This window comes from Egretta garzetta, unplaced genomic scaffold (assembly GCF_000687185.1).
Source record: "Egretta garzetta isolate BGI_Z169 unplaced genomic scaffold, ASM68718v1 scaffold425, whole genome shotgun sequence".
NCBI classification, from domain to species: domain Eukaryota; kingdom Metazoa; phylum Chordata; class Aves; order Pelecaniformes; family Ardeidae; genus Egretta; species Egretta garzetta.
The window spans coordinates 1120887-1139542 of NW_009259796.1; the positions used below are offsets into that span (position 1 = coordinate 1120887).

At 38.3% G+C, this 18656-nt stretch overlaps 1 protein-coding gene across 1 annotated transcript in view; it reads right to left on the minus strand.

Annotated features, from left to right (window-relative positions):
• TRIP12 (thyroid hormone receptor interactor 12) overlaps nt 1–18656 on the minus strand; it is a 69100-nt gene that overhangs the window by 38499 nt on the left and 11945 nt on the right. The window contains exons 2-3 of the mRNA XM_035895295.1: nt 14374–14520; nt 3755–4554 (exon numbers count right to left, since the gene is read on the minus strand). The gene's annotated coding sequence lies outside the window, so the exon portion shown is untranslated. The remainder of the gene's footprint in view (nt 1–3754; nt 4555–14373; nt 14521–18656) is intronic.

An 18656-nucleotide genomic window follows, 5' to 3' on the forward strand; every position in this document is an offset into this window, starting at 1 on the left:
GAATGCAGCTGTAACTGTATTTGCTTATTTTAAGTCTGAATGTATTACCCAAGCCAAAACAAAGTTAGGCAAACTTTCACAGTCCATAACCCAGAAAGCCCTTTATTTGCAGTTCAGAAAGATCATCAGCAGAGATTTTCTTGTTAGGACTGGAAGTTTAGACTTCAGATTGGCTCCTGTGCTGGGCTGCTCTCCTCCTCACACAATAAAGATAGGGTGCAAATAGCTGTGGCTGGGGAAGGCAAGACAACCTACTGTCATTCTAATACTAATTCCCCTCCCTTAGTACCAACCCAGACATTGCCACCTTCTGACTATAGCCCCACACAGCCCATCACCACAATTAAACGAAGTATCTCCAAGTTAGTCATCTTATTTCTTCAATCCCAAGGCTCCAATGACCACTCAGACAGCGCTGTCATTCACAATCCCAAATAAACTAATTCAGAGCTATTTTCAGATTCTTTTCTCCCTCACCTTCGCTAAATATCCCTTAAAGCCAGGAGTTTTACACCATTCATGCTCCGTGTTCACCTTTACGTGGCTTTTTATTATCCCACTAACATCTCCAGCCCCACAAATCTTAAAGTATTAGGCTTCTCATCAGGTACAGCTACCCTAAGTTACCCTACTCTCAGCACTGTCCCAGCCATCATTGCCAGCTTCTTCCTACTTAAGAGCCACAAGACACTAAACAAAGGGCAGTGGAGATTTCCCTAATAATGGAGACACAATTAAGCTTGTTTTTATTTTGTTACATAATCAGTTAGATGACCTGATTCACAACATTTAAAAAGGCCCACCAAAATATAGGACTTGAAAGGGATGTGAAAACAGTCAAATCAAGACAGCAAAACAAGAAGCTTGCCAGGTTTTTTTCCCATCAAGAAATATGTAGCTACAAAAATAGATGTAAAAAACTTTAGTCTAGGCTGGTTTTATTCCTCCAACAAAATCTATTGCTGTTATACAGTGATGTCACTGCTCAGTTACACAAACTGTTGTGTAGCTGAAGACTCTTAAAGTCACCTTGACTGCATTTAACATCCATTAATTATCCAGTGAGGACTGGACAAGAAACCTCAGTGTATTCCTCTCCAGTATGCAAAAGGCTTCCGCAGAGATAGGAACCATGCCCCTCATTCAGTAGAGTAAGCCAGCTCAGTTATTCTAGTTTTTCCTTCAACCATAACTACTAATAATTCTTCTTTGTACTTCCTGAACTGCAATACCTGAAAGTGAAGAGCATTGCATTTATATAGACATGACTGACCATATGCTCGCCAGAATAACCTCCCTTCTCCTCCCACTTTTCCTTCCTAGAACCATTTCTCCCCATCACTTTCCCTGAACTTTTTGCAGCTCCTTACAGAATTATGTTTGCACATTTGTTTTTTGTTTATCTCCTACTAGTTCTATAAGCCCTATTTCAAACTTCTTCAAACATCTGTTTCATATTATACCCCTATAAAATCCTACTGAGTTTTAGCTTTCGTTTTCTACACAGGATTACTATGACTTCTGAGGACGTTTCCAGGCAGAGGGGTGTACACCTCAATAATTTAATCTAGATCACTGTTTGCCTTACTGTTTTAGAAAACTTTAGGGACCTTAATGTTTGTGTGAAACGTCACCTACTTCTGCTCCCTTTTCCTCTAAGGGTACTAGCTTGCTACAGAAAATAAAGTTGAACTTATCCATTCTTCCTTAAAAACCTACCCTGGAGGTTTTTCTTAATATTTTCTTGACACTTCTCAGCATAATCCGAAATGCTTATTTTGTTAAAATATTTCAAATTTGTCCCAATATTTTCAAGTTAGTGAAGCTGTATGACAGACAAGATATTTTCTCTTTTTTAAAAAAAGGGCTAAGCTAATAATAGGTACTATTGATTCCGAGATAACTTCAATCTCTTGTCAAAGAGCTCTAATGCACTATTTGAAAGGCTGAAACTATTTGAAAATAACAAAGTTTAACACTTTTCTTCTATTTTAGGTTAAGTTCTTACTCTTAGTTATAGTATAATCACTTACTCTGATCAATGATATTCAATATAATAACCATTGGAATAAGTTTTGCTGTAATCTGCAGTAAAATAGAGGCATTAAATATTTTAGACTTCCTAGTATCACCTGTTAGTACTCCCTCCTGCCCCAAATCAGGACACCATCTAGAGGAAGTAACTTTAACCTGTATTGAGTCTAGAAGTGTCCTTAACCATACTTAGTGCCCCTTACCAGTGACTTTTTATAGTTACACACACACCTGCAGTCCACACCAACTTGGTTGTGACACACATACTTGAATGTCTTTGTTCAACTTCATCTTTTGCAAAAAAAAAAATTACTTTCAGGTAATGGAAATACTAAAGCTAGTCAAGCTGGCTTTCTCAGTACATTCTTTGTGGAGACCCTTTAGGCTCATATTCTCAATGCTATTTTTCAAGCTACTCAAAAAGCCCCTCCACCCTCCCCCTCCTACACTGTGCTATCCCACCCTTCTTCTCAGTCCTTGAAGTTTTGTAACTTGTCACATAAATTACTCTCTGCCTTCACCTTCTCATCATTCGCTTGTTGGAGGTAAATTATTTCTCCTCCCTGTTGCTTCTCTTCATTGCTAAAAAGCTGCCTGTAACATGGACAGACTTAACTAAGAACTTGTTGGTCAGACCCATTCTTGCCCGATGCCTACCCACTTCCCTCTCACTCCACCCTGTACAGATTCAGAGTTTCACTCTGGAATTAATCACCCCGTAAGTCTTGAACCATGAAGCAGGTAGATAAAACCTTGGTGTAAAGAGAGTAACTCCTCTCCCCTTCCCAATGCCATTCTTCCTCAATTAGGTTAGGTCATTCCAGAATCAATACTCCAGTCATGCAAGTTATCCAAAACAAGCCTGTTAGGTCAATTAAATCTATTTTGATTACACAGGAAGACATCCAGTTGCTCTTGTTTATTTCACATACTTCCCGCATTAGTATTAGGCCCCAGTTGGGACAGGCTACTCATGATCATGTCTTGGTAAAAGAACAACAGTAAGCAAGCTTAGGAATCCAGTATCTTATACATGCTGTAAGTAAATCATGCAGTACACAAAGGCAGCATAATGCATTTCAAAAAAGTTTTGTTCAAGGCAACAGAGCTACAAGCATATCCGCATACTAGCAAGCAGGTGCTCTGCTTAGAGGCAGCCTGTATTTCTTAGTGACAGTACCCAAGAACAGTACCTGCTAATCAAATTCAGCACCAGAGAGAGGACGTATTTTGTAGGAACAATTTAAAAGATAAAGTGACTAATATCCCAGGCATTAAGTACACTAGGTGTAAAAGATTACTGTTCTTAAAGTAACATCAGAGATTCTCACAGTAAGGGAAAATCAGGAAAGTGGGCTTGAAACAAGAAGCCATCTATTATCTACTTGTTCTCCAGTATTTATCATTCCCACTTTGTAAGAGAAAGCTTAAAGAAATGAGGGAAAAAAAATCTGGCAGGAGGAATGTAATCAAGAGAGTTTTACAACGTGTATGTCCCCATCACAACATCCAACTATTCTGCATAAATTTTATTTTTAAAATTGATTTGCAAGACAGAGAAGCAACTCAGAGACCACTAACTGTACAAATAATTTGCTTTAGCTCTAAATAGTTTCAGTCACAGCTTTACTTAAAAGCTCAGCAGAACATAGCAGTATTTGTTTAGAAGATTTGATTTTTAAGATGTATATGTTTATTCTTCCACAAAAGAACAACTTACTTGCTAGCTTAGCCTGTAGTCCTGAAGGTCCAGGTTTTGATGACTCTGACTTGGAAGAGCCTGGTAGAGACAGTTTTGTTTTAGGGAGACTGACTTTCGGGCTGAATCGAGCAGCCCAGTCAAACTTTGAAGAGCCACCTGTTTTACTCTGTTCTTTGTCCCTGCTACTTCTTCTTGGACTGGGGCTGGATGCAGAACGTGAACGTCTAGCCTTATTCTGGTCCTTTCCCTGTTTCACTCTGGCACCCTGAGGAACACTAGAAGAAGCAGAGGCAACAGCAGAGGAGGAGGAGGATGTGGAAGCTGAAGAAGAAGAATCAGTGATGGTGCTACACCCAGCTTTGGCTGAGGTCACCGATTTTGAAGCCAGCTTGGAGAGTTTTGCTGACTTCTCTTCAGCGCCAGCTGATTCAACTGCTTAACCACTCTTTATACAAGACAGATTCTCTGTCCTTTTTCTTTTCTGACTTCGGGAGCTACCAGCAGCTCCACCCTTTCTGGTGTGAGCCTTGCTCGTTGATGGCAATTGTGTAGACTTCAGCTGTTCTTGGTCTAAGTGTCTTCTCTTAGATTTAGTATGTGGCTTGTTAGTTTCCAAGGAAGTTTCAGTGTGTTGAAGTGCTTTGGGTTTTTTAGCAGAGCTAGGAGAATTGGTCCTCCTGTAATCTGGACTAGCACTGCGTTTAACTCCTCGAGAATTGTCTTTCTTAGGCACTTGCCCCGTTTTTTGCTTTTCTGAAGTATTGACTCTCTCTGGATCTTCTTGTTGTGGTATTAAAACAGCAGATGAACTACAGCCTCTGTAGAAGCAAGCAGGAACAGTGTCAGTGTTGAACTCAAACCTTACAGTTGCAACATGTCAGCATTCTCTAATAATAAAGGAAACCACAGGTAAGAAACAGTTGATTAAGTTTACATTGAAACAAACAAAAAAACCCCATGCTTGTATGAGAACAGTCATATTACAAATATGTGCTTGCATGAAAACTAAAAAAAATTGCTAAATAAAAGCACAGTACACTGCTTTTTTTGAAGAGGAAGATATGAGGTAACTTGGATAGATTTTACTGTCTGTTTTTATAGCTATGTCGAACTGATTAAAAACAAACAAACAAAATCAAACCATGAAGCTATTATCTGAAGGTTTGAGAATGTAAGTTCCACAAGAGAGTAAGGAGTGTTCAGTAATGCATAACTAGTCATAACTGGATTCTATTTCAATGAAGGCTCTTAATGAAAGAATAGTTTCTCATCAGTCTTGAAATTGAGGTAATGAATCACACACAGAATTGGCAAAATTCTCTTCTACATGATAGAAAAAACTGTTCCAGTGTGTATATAACAGAAGTGTATGAAGAGCAGACAAGGAAAGCATGACCAAGAAGATTACCCTGACCACAGGCATACTTCATACTATTACATGTTTCAATTAATATTGGACATTTCTCTGAACTCCTTGGGCAATCTTCCCCCAACATGAAGCAGGAAGAGGGGAGAAAGACCTTGCATGTATTCCAGGACTAGTTATGCAGAAATTGTTTCCTCCCCATCACTGATGGAATGCTCTTAGTTCATGAATTAGAGGGAAAAAAAAAAAAAAAAAAAAAGAAAAAAAAAAAAAAAAAAAAACAAACCCACAAACTGAACATGAAACACTGAAATATATCCACTGAATGCAACACCTAGATCAGTTTAAATCTATTAGTCATACATTTTATAAGAACTCTGTATAACTAGATATATTATACACAGTTGTGAAGCGCAGGTAACACTACTTAACATATAAATATGAAGCGCAATTACCTTTTAGAAAAGTGTCCCTTGGACTGCTCAGAAGTAGTATTAGACTGCACTTTGGGTGTCTTTGAAATAGATTTTCTACTCTCAGGAGGACTATGTGCCTTATGTTTTGCCTGCCCTAAATGTGACCTGTCAGTAGAAAGTCAAAACAGAAAGCTATCAGGATTCCAAGTTACAGATACAAACCTGTAGGTGGAATTATTATTTATTTTTTGGACCGTTTTCAAGTGTTAGTTTACAGCTTCAAACCTTTCCATATCAACCCCTAATATTAAAGCAGTATTTCAAAATAATCACCTGGTACAGTTACAAATCACTACCAGTGTAACTGTGTTGTAAAGCACACACTTATTTAGTCATTTTAAATGAATAAAACATCTTCTCACACCTGAGCTTTGCAGATAAATTCAAATTTTTCTGGCGTGCAAGATTACCGAATTATTCACTTATGCATTAAGCTAGAGCAGTAAGGCACAAGACAAGAGTACCTGTCAAAGACCTCTTCTAAAATACATACACTCATCAACCTCAAGATACCATGCATTAAGACTTTATCCAACTATGAGCATTTACAAGTGTGTCTCTTTGCTCTTTAGTTTAAGAAAATCAAATACTTGGAATAGGAACGCAACCAGATCCACTCAGTAGGAAAGCTCAAACCTGCCAGTTACTTTCTGGCTGTGATCCACCAATTCAATTGATTGAGAGCTGTTTGGTAACAGCTGAAGTAAGAGGAATGAAGAAATGCATGCTACCGATGAAAGGAGTCAGATGAGACAGGAAACCTGTGATGTCAGAGACAGGAATGAGTTTCACATAGATAAGCTACAAGAGGTCTTCCAAGCAGCTTTCAGCTGCATGCAAAAAAATGTTTTATTGTGTGACCTCTGACTGGAGGTCATATTATACCATAGATAAAATTTAAGTCTTAAGTTACATCTTCACATATTACACCTCTATTTTCAAAACCAATGAGAATTACCATCTGCAAAACTCAGAAGAGACAGCTCATCAGCATTTAAAACAGCATAGTATAAATAATTGCTAAGGCAAGAGACATCTCACTTGTACTTCTGTGGATAAAACACACTTTTGACTCAGCTGTCACCAGGAAAATTCTGCTGCTCATATCCTACCTATAAAGAAACCCCAAGCACTACTAACTCTTATGAAATCTCAAACTAGACTATTATTAATGCTGGAAGAAGCAATGTTTCAAAGTTAAAGAACTGCTGATTATATGCTTATGTGCTATTAACCTAGGCTAGCTAGTCCTTTGAGTTGAGCTATGCAAACACCTTTGAATCATACAGGGAGAGGGGAGAAATGCAGACTTCCGACTTAAGTGTCCTGCTCCAACCCATGGCCCCAAACACCAAAAAGTTTAGGCCAAGAGAGTAAGTAGAATAGGGAGAAGAGTTCCACAAGCTTTCAAATAGCTGCTTCCAATCAAATGCCAGAAATATAAGCCTTCTACTGACCAGAAAGTTTCACCACCCTCATAAGGATTTCAACACAAACTTAGTAGGAAAAAAGTACCAAGTCTAATCACCTAAGTGATAACCACATGATAATTTGCTTACAGAGTCAAAATGGTAAACTTCAGTAATCTGACTGGTTCTCTTTATAACTTTCCTTCTTGTTTTCTTCCAAAGTATTCTCTTTTAGTCATTTACTCAGACAGATGAATGCACCTAGACAGCATGTCTTCAAAACATTTTCTGTGGCTCATCTTTCTAAGAGCATAACAGTCTGAAAATTGTAAATTAACAGCATCTTCTCCATACTCCAGTACTTTGTTTTTATTTCTCGTACCGGAAGAAATCATTGTTACTATCAAAAGCAAGTGAAATAAACCAGTTAGATCTTTGGCTCACAATAGCAAACTCCATCAAGGTAAACTTGGGAATGTTTCACCTAATCCTGAGTGTTCGGATTTTCCTTTTCCCAACAAAAGACTAAGGCATGAAATTTAATTTTCCCCTTGAAATGTTTTTATTATGGGAGTAACAGAAGTTATTACGTAATTTACACTTGGCAGGCATCTCATTTTTTATGTAAGCTAACTGATCAGGGTTCATTTATTCTGAAGTATATTTTAAAAGGTTATTTTCCCTTAAAGATTTTTGTTTTGCTTTAAATTAGAACTGGATTCAACTTAAAGAACTAAGTATTCACAGAACACAAACAATTGAAGATCTTTTCAAGTAAGATATGGCTAAAGCTATACATCAAAACATCAAATGCATAATCATGCACTCAAGAGTTTCCACTTCCATTCCAGGCTTAACCCCTTCCACCTTTAAACCCTTCAGGTTCTTACAAGTTTTACAAATGTAATTTCATACCAATATCCAAGTTATGCGGACCAATAAAGCTACAATCATATCCTGGGGATCATGAATACTGTATCATGCAGACTATTTGCAGTTGCTTTATTTTCTTTATTCAACAAACTATGAGTAGAAATAACACTCATAGCCAGAGCAGAAAGGTTACACTAGAAACAAATGGAGAGTCAAAACTGATGAGGGTTTTTCTAAATTTTATTTTTAAAGACCTACCGTGCTCTCACTTCTCATTCTTTGAGTTTAATCATTCTCTTTGCATGTACTGCAAGGAGAAGGTACACAAGACAATAACAGATACGCTACTGCATGTACAGTTGCTAAAAGGAACATGACTTCAACTCCCCCTCTCTAAGTTTTATACTAGGTCAAGCAGACTGACCATTTGGAGACTGCAGGATTAAGTTAAAAGAACCTTAACCATATACCGACTAACAAGTATCATTGCCGCAATTTGTATTACAGTTGTGACAGCTTGCTTAAGGTCTTGTTAAAAGTTAACTTACATACAAAGGTAGTTAGAATATTCTGATGAGCTAGAAACAAAAAGGGTAACACTCAGAACTAAGCGCTATGCCAAGGTACACAGGCAGCTGGAAGATTGATTCTTGTTAAAGGTTGTAAAGTACCTGTATTTTCGCCCAAAATTCAGGGGTTTTAACTCGTAACTTACCCAGTTACAAGCTCTTTATTCTTTTCCATTAACATATCATTCATTCAGAAGCTTCATTTAAACAAATATTCTAGCAACAAGTATTTTGAGAGGCTAAGTTCTAGTTCCTTATTAATGATGCAAAACGGTAAGTATTTATGAGCTTGTGTTTGTCCATTTCCATTTGCAGGGGCAGATACAGAAAGACTGAGCACTTGCTGCACCTGAGTGTTGTTTTGGGGGTTTTTTTTCGGTTGGGGTTTTTTTTCCCCACAACTTAAAGACAGTTTCATAAGGCTTCACTCAACTAGGCCAAGCTGTCTCCTGATACACATTCTAATTCACCGGCAGACACTCTGTTTAGAGTAACACGTATACAGAAGTTGACAAGTGACCCACCATTTAGTTTACAGTGTTTATATAAACAATCTCGTGGCAACTGCCAGCCCTTAGCCTTCTTTAGCAAGGCCATAATAAAGAACCAACTGGAACCTGTCCTCAAAGAGTTACTCCATGCATATTAAAAAAAAAAAAATACCTTTTGAAGTTAGTTAATAAACAAAGTGTTTCATCTATGTTCCTCAGCAGCTGAGAGTAAGGTATTACATGCTTCCAAATATGAAGTCTACAAAACTAAACACCCTTTTACTTTTGACAGAAGTGAGATGAAAAAAAAGCAATAGCACAGATGAAATAAGGGTGTTTTTTTGGGGGTTTTTTTTGTGTTGTTTGTTGTTTTGTTGTTTTTTTTTTAAAACACAGCTACTTTGTCTTCTCAAAAATATTCCACTTATCTTCCCCATAGATTCAAACATTAAATTTAGTTTTTACATAAGTCTCAGGTAAGATGTTAAGGGTTAACATATTATCAAGACTGGTCCAAAACCAAATCCTGTTCAGAACAGAAGTAGTATAACTGACAAAAGCATTCTTCTTGCTTTAGTATTTGAAAAAAGGTTAGCCCAAAGTGTTTTCCAGATTCTGCTTATACCAATGCCCTCCACACAGCTAACAAGGATCTCTTATTTCCCATTTAGCCTTCAATCCCAAATACACAAGATCACATATATTTTATATTCTGAAAACTTAAAATTTGTATAAGTGTCACTTTCATATACAACTGTAACAGCACAGCAGCTATTTATGTCAAATTGATATCCTACTGAAATACTGCTGTTCCTAAAGATTGCAAGAGAATGATAATATGCAGATTAAAACTTAAGTGCCACTGTCATTTCATGCCACTGAAAAAAAAAAAATTGCAGCACTAATAAATAGTTCTAGTATGTAGGATCACTTCCAATACTCCATAGCAATACACTATACTGAAACACTGCTCACAGCTGAAAGAACAGTCAACAGAAAAGATCTTACTGTGTGCCTCAATATCGCCTCCAAATTGCTCCCATTCAAAGTAAGTACTACAGCATCACTGGGAACTTAAGCCACAAGGACACAATTCTTCAACACACATAGTGACAATGTAGATACAGAGCTAAGAAAGTGACAGTAAGTACCTCCTCCTGCCCCCATGAAGAGTGAGCTCATTAATAGCTCTGCTTCCCACTCGTCCTTGGTTTACTGCTGCAAAGGGAAACTTTAGTATCATCATTGCTTCCTTACAAACCTGCAAAGAGTCATCCTTCAGTGGAAAGTGCTGGAAGAGATAGTTCAGACAAGGGTTCATGCTTACAATTAGGCAGGTGCCATCATAACTTTAATTCTAAATTAGGAGGATAACACTGAATACTTTTCAATCCGGTAGTAAAGCCAGTAAAAACTACAATAGCCACAAGAGCAGAAAGTCATCCAAAGCATAAAGTTATTTCAACATCACTGCTGACAACAGAAAGTGAAGAATCACAGTTGTCCAAATTCACCAAGGCCAGTTTGGTTACATCCATACAGGGCGGCGGGGGAAAACAGTTCACCAGTTTATACACCTGTTTTCAAATACACATCCCTTGCTTCTTTTAGAGAAAAGCACACATTGTAGATGCTAAGTTTACTTCCAATTTGTTCTCCAACAATCTTTCTACACTGTCTGTGAGCCTAGCATCATTGTTTGTTTGTTTTTTAAACAAACACAACTGTAAAAAAAAAATCAAACACTCAAAGCTCATATCAAGTTACTGTGTTGAGTGTGAAATTGCTACTAAAACTCCCAGCAGAAAACACATCACAGGCTTCCCTGGCTCATTTTGACTGCAAGTGTTGATGTTATTAGAGTGACATCAAAAAACCCCAGTCTAGATGAAAATGGGTTTGCATTGTTGCTTCCAGGTTAATCGAAATGTGCCAGTATGGGACTTGGCAAGACGAAGATTCTGCATTTGTCTTCTATATACTAGACTAGAGAGGAGTCTGGAATTTCCAAAGCCTTCATGCAAGTGAACAGTAGCTGCTCAGCAAGTTAAACTGATAAAGTTTTAACAGAAGACCTTTAAGTTGCAGAAGGGTCCAAGACTATAGAGAGGCATGCATTAGCATGTCAGCTTGGAAGTTGTATCATCCTCCAGCCTCTGCCCTTTTTAACACCTTCAAGCAAAAAGTATCATACTGTTCACTCCAGTCAGAGCACAAGAGACACAGGCAAAATTAAGGCTATTACAAAGCCATTTGGCTCTACTACCACTGGCTATATGACCACTCACTTACATTAGATTAGTGGACTTCCCATCAAAGCCTGAAATTACAGTACAAGTGACAAACTGCACAAACTCTCCAAGTTTTTGTCACTTAATTCGTATTTTGAAAATGCATGCACCTTAGCCACAAGAAAGCTTTAAAGAAAATGCTGTTGCAATTCCAGCATTTAGAAAGCTATTTATACAAAGCAGAAATGTAATCAAGTACACAAGTTCAGACGGTATCGAAACTTGTCCTTGCTCGAAGGGTTATGATTGCATATCTACGACCAAAGTGAAGTAACCTTCTCCAACACTTTAGAAGGTGCAGCCCTGAAGTTTGCTTATGAACTTTGTGGCTAATTTTAGGCATGAAGCAACAACCCCCTACAGACCCACATTTCTGCTTAATTCCCTCTGCAAAATTAGGGGTTTTGGGTTTTTTTTTTTGGGGGGGGGGGGGGGTGTTTGTATATTGGTTTTGTTTTTTTAAGAAACACGTGGTTCTAATAAAGTGGCTGAATAAAATCTCATACTATCTGTACAACTACATCAACAAGTAGTGCAGATCAATAGAAGAAAATCTGTAAAGTAAGATACTTGCCATTAAGGACCAACATCCACCATCTATGCATTTCAATGGCTTCTACTTCAAAGCAGACCAGACTACAACCACAAGTGACCAGAATGCATGCACTGCTCTCCTAGACCACAATTTCCAGTCTCTCCAAGACCATTCCATGATGTTAGCCAAAGCACAGCAGGTGAGGATGACAGATCTGCTTCAAAAGAACATATCCAACTCCAACTACTAACATAGATGCATCCTCAGTTCACAGTTATTTGTACAATACAAGCATATTATTGAAACAGGTCTTTCCACAGTTTTTTCATTCTGTTTAAATGATTTTACAGCTGAAATTGAAGTTTCACTTTATAGATGACAAATGCAAGAAAGACTGGAAGTAAGTTTAGTGTCTCAAGTGTCCCAAAAAAAGCTAACGTAAAAAAAGGTGTGATTCGTTCTGGGGTTTTTTGTTTGTTTTGTTGGTTTGGTTTTGGTTGGTTTGGCTTTTTTTAGAACTATAGTGGCCAAAGCAGTGTGTATTACCAGAGTACAGCAAGATGTAATGAAGAAGGTACATCAAGCTGTGAACTCTAGACACTCCTATGTACTGTTCAGTAGCAGAACTAGAATATACTACCCCATTGCATCCTAGATGCACAGAAGGATGAATGCTGAGGTTTCCGTCTAAACACAGGCAACCACAGAAAGTGATGGTTATCCGAGAGCCTGTCTCTTCCCATTTTATCTACAATTTTTTCAAGGACATGATAGATCTGTCTTACATTGTTCCTTGTACAATACCCATTTCTGCCCAGCAGTTTACTAAAGAGGAGATACAGAAGACAGTAAGAAAAATTGTATTCATTATAAAGTTTGTATTAACCAGCATGCTTTATCCAGGCCTTTTTAAATGGTTTGCCATCCAAAAAACGCCTGTTCAGAGATGGAAAGGCAGGAGGTCCTGTTCTAAAGAGCCCACATTTTCAAAGAGGACTTCCTCTGTAAGCTTCCATCCTCTTTACTTAAGCAAAGAGCCCTGTTTCCAATAAAAGTCTAACATAGTTCAGACTGCAATACACTCTTGTTCACGGAAGTCTGACACAGATTTGGTGAGAGGGTGGAAGACGTCCAGTCACTTATGGCAAGTTGCAGCCTTAAACGTTGTGTGATAGCGTAAGTAACAGATCAACACACGCTAAAACACCAAGTGAATACCTTCCTTATAAGATAACAGCGCTACCCCTAAAATTCTTCCATTTGTCTGACGCCCTGTAGAGCTCCTCCTCAGCATTCTGCTGTAATATCTGAATAAAGAGTAGCTATCTGAAGAAGAAACCCCCACCCCGTGCCTCTAGTTCTTTATTCTAGGGAGAGGGTTATTCATCCCAAGTCAAGTTCAGTGTAAGAGGAAAGAGTTGGTAGGGCCATATCTAACTCACACATCCATTCAGATGTAGAGATAACACAGAATGGAACAAAGGGCTCACCATGCCTCAAGTTAGAGAGGGGTATTCTCCAAAAACAATTCTAGCTTGCAAAATAATCCGCTACGTAAGGCAGCAATTTCTCCCTTCTTGTGCTACAGAAGCCTTGTGTTTATCATCTGATTTTCCATTTGTACAGTACAGACTAGTTTAGAAAAAGTGAAGCTGCATTTTGCAGACCGAATTATTGTCCCCAAGGTCCCTTAGAGCAGCTAGCCTCCTTCATCCACTCAACTGCGACCTTGTTCTCAGTTAGACTTTATGCTAGTAAGAAATGCACATCTTCATTATACATTATAGCTTGATTCCTTCATAGTAAAAAACTTTTTATTTTGTGCCACTGACCTGCAGTATTTCAATACTCTTATACCAAAAAACCTAAGCCCAAGACACACATATGCAAACACCTGCACCAGTAACATCTCTGAGGAAGTAGAATCCAGACAGATGCTGCCTACCATGATACTATAGCCTTTCTTCATTAGGCTAATATTTTAACAAAATTAAAGGAAGAGACTTATCCATACAGGCTTCACTCACTCAGATAAAGACTTAATTCCTTAAAGGGCATGGCAATAATTACACAGTCAGCATCCACAGAAAAGTTTCAAGGATATTCTTTGTTCTGCATTGTAGACAACCACTTATAGAACAAATACAACCCAGTCCACTTGCTCACTAGTATGAGTATATTAAAGAACAGCAAACCTTTTGTTATTGAATTATTCAAAAGCTGCACAGGATTAACATGCAGTACAAGGGAACAGGTGCCAGTTATCCAGTCATCTCTTAACAGACACAGATTTTTCCTAGATTTCACACACCAGAGTCTCCCTGTCCCCTCCCCACATACTTCTGTTATCAGGGAAGGAATTTGTAACTACCCATGATTTGTTAAGTATAGCTCAGTTACACTTTTCCCCCCATAGATCTACTACTGCTATTCTAGCTGAACATGCATGATAGTGAGTTATCCATCTTTTCATCCCATGCAATAACAGTACAGACAGCATTTCAGGGGCAAAAAAGTTTACACACATTTCAGTGCTTGAATTGCAGGATGGAAAACTTCATTCTCTAATTAAATATATACAAGCAAAATTGATGTGATTAAAACACAGTAACAGATAACAGTCATACCTTCCTCCTACTGCGTCGTCTTGTGGCTGGGCCCCAGCAGTGTTCCTCTGTGAACGTCGCAGTGACCCCCCTGGATTGTTATTAGGCCGGTTGGACATTGGCACCTCTCTCCTGAAGGGACATACCCTTTCTAGACACTATCATTCACTGAAAGACAAGAGAGAGAGAATCATAAGACATGGGGCATGAAGACTCACAGCCATGCCTCAAGAGGCAAATGTAAAATGCTATTGTTTAAGCAAAAACTTAAGACAAAAACCTATAAACAATTTTTAGTTTGAAAGGCACATGGACCAAGATTCTTCTCAAGAGCATTTAGATCCTTAGTACAGAGCAACCAGTTTCCAGTATATACAGCATACATATGACCTTTAAAGGTCCCTTCCAAACCAAACTACTTATGATTCTATGATGACAGGCTTCTTTTCTGGCAGGCTTCTATAATCATTTTAAGGAAACAAAACAAATGCAATTTACAAGAACCTGTATTTGTCAACATTAAGGAAAAAACACTAACTAGTAAAACTTCATGCTTGGTAGAGAGCAATAGTATTCAAGTATTTTAACACTCACTGTGGGAGATGACAATGCTGGTTTTGGGAATAAGCAGCAGAATCTACAAGTTTACAGAAGTAACTTAACTACTGTGCTTTTAAAACAGCTTCTTTCTCTAGTTAGATTTATGCAATTTCCATTTGTGTAAAGATACACAGTAATTCAGGAAAAGAGATCTAGCTATATAAGCAAGAAGTTCTTGCTCATGAGAGCTTAATTAGTGGGAAGAGGTACTTGAGACAGAAAAATTAATGAGTGTATACAATTATTTAAAAAAATAATAAATACAATAGCTTTGTATTACTACTGTTGGAACTGCTTTGTGACTGCTAGAGGTCTACAGATACTATTTTCTCAGTTATTTATGGAAGACTACCATAACACCCAGCTGCAGTCCTCAAACAGAGGTATTTCAAGATAAAGCCTCACTTAGCTCTTCAGTAAAGAGGTAACTTTTGTATCTTGTGCTAAATTGGTATTTCTATACACACAGCATAGCAACAGGACCACAACTAGCAAATCCAGTTTTACTGTTTCTAATTGTGTGGAATCTGGTTTTAAAAAAAAAAAAAAAAAAAAAAAAAAAAAAAAGTATTTGCAGATGAAAAAACCCAGAAGTTTAAGAACACAATAGTCTACATGCTCATTCAGTATCTATTGTATCTATAGCACAGTAAGCAAGAAGTCTGCCAGGAAGAAGTTTAAAACATTTCAACTGCAGATAACCAAGGCTCAGTTCACATTCAAATGCCTCCAATAAAATAACTCTCAAGACCTGGCATTGTCGGTAAAGCCAGACAATACTTGACTATAATTGTCTATTCCTCTGAAAGAGCCTATAGAAATGAACAAAAGTGCGTAGAAGAAAAATCCTAAATGATTCAGTCTTCCTATAAGCCATAAGAAACCAGGCACATAAATTGGTATTATGCAAACCATTACCTCACATATTGAGTACAATGCCAAGAGGAACATGTATATGATCAAGACACCTGCACAGCACAAGAAATTAGTGATCAGGATTCTACTAGCTCAGATTCAGTCTTGTTACCCTGTCACAATACAACCTAGTACTAAAAGCTCCCGTATTGCATGCCAAAAATACATCAAATAAGCTACAGGAATCACATAAGAATACAAGTTAGACAGAAGAATTGCTCCTCATACTAATACCCACATCACAGGACTTACTTCATGATCTTAAAGGTCTTTTCCAACCTAAACAATTCTATGATTCTATGAAAAGCATCTTTAAAAAGTTTGTGTTCTTTCCACTAAGAGGTCCAACACAGCAGCAGACAGCAAAAGCAGAAAGTAGGATTAATTAGCAAATCATTGTCTTTACCTTGGTTTTTTACCTTATGCTTAGTCACTCAAGTAGGGCACAAATACACAATCCCACAAAATGCAGTTGTTCAATGAACCTCATAGGTAGAAGTCTTAATGACTGGGAAGTTGAGAAAGCTGTAAAGCCTACTCCTCATAAGCTGAACTTCCCTTTATGATTATTTCTCTCACCCCAACTCCTTAATCACAGCACATATTCCCACTAACAGAAAGATGTAAAGCTTTTAAGTAATACATGACACTTTTAGTCTACAACTTCTTATACTTTAGAGCACGAAAAGGTTTACAATGGAACAGAAAGAGCCTCCTATAGCTGGAAATTATGCCAGCTTGCTGGTGCAGACAGATTAGTCAGGTTGAGGAGAGTGTAAGTGGTAGCATTTTCTGCAGAGTACACCACAGATGCAAGACAATAAGCCTAGCATTATCCAGGCTGAAAGCTGACAAGGGTTCCAGCACTACCTAGGAGGTCTAGCTGAAGTCAATCACAGGCACTGCCAAATGCATTCTCTCTTTTTTTCTTTGTATTTAAACACCAGATGGGAAAAAAAAATCATCTCTTCATAAACATCAGCAAGGAGGCACGTTTTGTACATTTTCTGAAAGGAGTGTCTCCTCTTGTACAAAGGTCAACTGAGGTTGAAATTTGGTACTTACGTCAAACTATCAGTCATACTATGAAGTGGTTGCCATAAATCTACTGTATCCCCTCGTACTGACTAAAACCAACATGCATTCCAGCAAGTTTCATCCTGCAAAGAGCAGTGCTCACTCCAGAGCTCTGCTAGGTCAGCCACATGCTTTCCCACCTAGGGCCAAGTACATGGGCTCCTCCACAAAAGACCATTAGAGTCAGCTGAAGAAAATACCACATGGGCAATCCTGGTGCTGTCTAAGCAAACTCCAGTTTAATGTTGATCTGCCTGGGTCAGTCAGCCACTTTAAGTAGTCTGTGTTCAGAAGTTATGTACCACAGTGTGTTGTCATACACATGATATTTTCATCTGTGTAGAAGAATGAAGCAGCAGCTGCTCTATCCTGTAAGGCATCTGTCAAGTCAAGATGATGTCCAGAGTTACCTTCTATACCAAAACCTCTCAACTTAACTTTGTTTCTTATTGTGTAGTGTGTTACCATATGACTCCCAGTTCACCTTAAATACAATGCAGCTTCATGATTCAGCTATGACCTTTAACATCAAAACATTAATTAAATTCTCACTGCAAGTATCTGAACAGTACCACACAGTACCATATGCCCAGTTAGTCCTGCAGGGAAGAGAATTTTAGTGGGTCACAACTGTGCCTTCTACATGCTAGAACAAAAAGAAAACAGCCCTGAGGTTCCTAAAACTGAACTGTTTCATTCAGACTCGTCCCCCGATCTCTAAGCCTCACTCCCAGCACTTAGCTTATTCCCCCTGCCCCCCCCCACTTTAGATATCGACATTCAAAGGAGATGCACAACCCAGTAGATCAGCTGAACGTGCCAGTACAGTCCTGTCACATTTTAAGACTATTTCCTCAACTACACTTAACATTCTCCCCACACCCCATAATAAGAAAAAGCTACAACTGTACATCAGACCTCTGTGCTGCAGCTGACAGGCTTTGCGATTTGAGAATTTTAAGTTCAGGTCCTCTTCTAGGATAAAGTTTTCTGCAAACAAGCCATTTTAGATATGTTTTACAACTCCATATTCCTAGCTGTAATGATGCCAAAGCACTGGCCCACAGACTCTTTAGAATGAGGATAAATACTAAAAGCCAGCATTTCAAATAAACCTACAACACCTCTTCTGAAATCATCTAACAGCACTGGCATCTAATTGCTATTATCTTTCATAGTATTCTCAAGTTTTAGCAAACACTGTTTGATTACCATTAACAGTCATCTTTGTTACTGTATAGGAAAGCAACTAGAATTAATTTCTGTAGACCTAATAGACCTATTACCAACACTATAGCTAGTGTACAGCCAACATACTACTTCGCGAGGTTCCACAGAACACAAGATACAAAAACTACCTGTCAACATGCAGCAAACCTTTTACCTTTATTCTCATGGAAGAGCCAACAGGAAGTGACTGAGACTTTTCCCTATCTTTGAAGCAAACGAAGGAAACTGGCAACTACAGAACAAGGCTGTATCAGCTTTTACTTAACACCCAAAAGCACTCCCTGAAGGATACTGTGAACTGTAATATAGGCTACAGAGAAGAAAAGAGAATGAGTAAACTAAAGCACTCCAACAGGCTCTAGGGCCCCTAACAGCATAACAAGGCAAACTGGTAACAACCCCCATAAGAATGGAATTGAACACTTTCACAAGTAGAGGGCTTCCTTAACCTACTTGGATGAGCTTTAGAACTTGTTGGGGGG